Here is a 2,530-nt window from a genome sequence, read left to right on the forward strand (position 1 = left end):
TTTTAATGTAAAACTGTTTTTTGGCAATTCTGCACAGGTTAATAAATTTGTTTTTAAACCGAGTATAAATTATTTTATTATTCATGTTGGGGTTCTTCAGATACCTTTTATATAGCACATGCTTCCACTGGCTCGATTTTACCAAGCCAGGGCTCATCCAGGGTTGCTTACATTTTTTGGTATTACGAGACTTATTTCTATTACAAATATGTTTATCATGTACACTTCTATAAATGTTATAAAAGCAGTTATAAGCATCATTTGGATCACTTTTTTGATAGACCACAGACCAGTCTACTAGAGTTAAAGCTTCATTGAAAGCATTCAGAGTTCGGTCATTAACTACATTTTTAGTTTTATAATATATGTCATTGCTCTTATTTGATTTGACAGGACAACCGATGTGGAATATCGGAAGATGATCAGATATGTCAGTTATTAAAACACCTGATACCTGTAGAATATTATCATCAAATACATTAGTAAATATGTTATCGATCAAAGTGGCAGAGTTATCCGAAATGCGTGTAGGTTTAGATATCAATGGATAGAAAGTGTTTGACATAATATTTTCAATAAATTCACTAGTGGGGTTGTGACAATTGCGATTAAGTAAGTTAATGTTATAATTACCCATTATATAGCACTTTTTATTTTCATTGTTTATCTTTATTATAGTTTCTTCAAGGGCAGATGTAAAGTGATGTATATTTAAGCCAAGTGCTCTATAAATAATACCTACAATTACATTTTTATTATTTTCGTTTACGATTTCAACAAAGAGGGATTCACAAGCATTAACATCAAGAGCGAGATTAGGTCGTGGGATGAATTTTAGGTTCTTATGTACATATAGACATATACCACCTCCACTTTGATTAAGCCTATCTTTAGAGTGAATTGAGTAATTAGTAATATGGGGAGTCACAGATGTGGGATTAAGCCAGGTCTCAGAAATTCCTATAATAGAAAATGTATGATTCAATGTGGATAAATAGTGTTTTAGATCATCGATGTGTTTAGAAATTCTTCTAATGTTCAAATGGAACAATGAGAGTGCCCGAGATGGTATTTTTTCAGAAAAAATTCATCCTCACCCATCTATTTACAGTTTTCTAATGTATTGGAATTGGAATTTCGTGTTGGGTCTAATTGATCATCATATTTAGTATCGATGACATTTTCAATAGGATTGAATTTGGTATTTAATGGTTTGCTCGAGTTCACTAATAAAATGGGGTTGCTATTAAGTAAGGTAATTTCAGTATTATCTAGATTATTAAATGGGAGGGATTGCCATCCTACAAGGTCAGTCATGTATGATTAAGTTTATAAACATGAATAATTGCGATAGTTTCCAAGTTCATTTGGTCAAGATAGTAAAATGTACAATTATCGTAACACCCACAAACTTTAAACTGAGGTAATAATTGATACAATAGGTCACTGATAAAGATTCATAACAAGCAAAATAATTAACAAAGAACAAATAGGCAACATAATAAACAGCAAGACTTGATTAATAATGAAATTCATAAGGAGTCATCAGTAGCGTCTCCCAGACATTACTTAAAGATACACTGTCACAGTCGTTGCATGACTACACGTTAAAATGGGGGTAGAATTAAGTACATAATTTCACTTGTTTACTCCATTTTCTCTTCTCTATTAAATCGGTATTGGTTAAGTCATCGACGACAAAAAAAAGTCACCAAATCACATATTTCTACCAACCTTTAATACTAAAACTAAAAATCAGTACACCCTTTTATGTACTGAAGTATCTATTAGTATTTACATGAATTGCATAATCGCAGCATTTTACTTTCTATTAGAAACTGCTAGTATATAACATACATGTTGGGGTAGACATGCATTAAAGTCACCGACGATCATAAAAGGGCTTGCATTACATTCATCAATTAACGACTGTAAAGTATCAATAGTTACAGCGTAAAGTCGTATTTGTTCAGCTTTACCGTAAGAATGAGGCAAATAAACGCCAAAGATTGGCGTAAGAATTTTATCATTGTAGATAATATGAATAGCAGCGCTCAATCGTGTATTGTCAATACATATTTCTTTGAAAATTACACCAGGTTTGAGTTTACATAGAAATCCAACTCCACAGACTTTAAGGGCTGATAACCATTCATACAAACAATTTTTTTTATTAATATCACATAATTCATTACTACTTAACCAGTGTCCAAACAGATAAATAACATCACAATTATTGTCATTAATAAAAACATTTAAGCAATGTAAGCCACTCTTAAGCCCAAAACAATTAAATGATAAAACATTAAAAACTTGTTGGTCGTTATTCATTGAACAATAGATTCAAATTACTCGTTAAAATTACTCAAGATAAAAATATAATTGATTGATTAATAATAATAATAATAATAATAATAATAAGATACTAATTATTATTATTATTGTTATTATAATAATAATAATAATAATAATAATAATAATAATAATAATAATAATAATAATAATTATAATAGTGTTTGTTTTATAATAC

General features: G+C 29.6%; 1 pseudogene; it reads right to left on the reverse strand.

Moving 5' to 3' along the window:
• The window catches only part of LOC117100035, a 90,742-nt pseudogene that overhangs the window by 86,294 nt on the left and 1,918 nt on the right, over positions 1-2,530 (reverse strand).

The sequence above is a fragment of the Anneissia japonica genome, unplaced genomic scaffold (genome assembly GCF_011630105.1).
Source record: "Anneissia japonica isolate Jap-2015-1 unplaced genomic scaffold, ASM1163010v1 scaffold1967_len143799_cov125, whole genome shotgun sequence".
Classification (NCBI taxonomy): Eukaryota; Metazoa; Echinodermata; class Crinoidea; order Comatulida; family Comatulidae; genus Anneissia; species Anneissia japonica.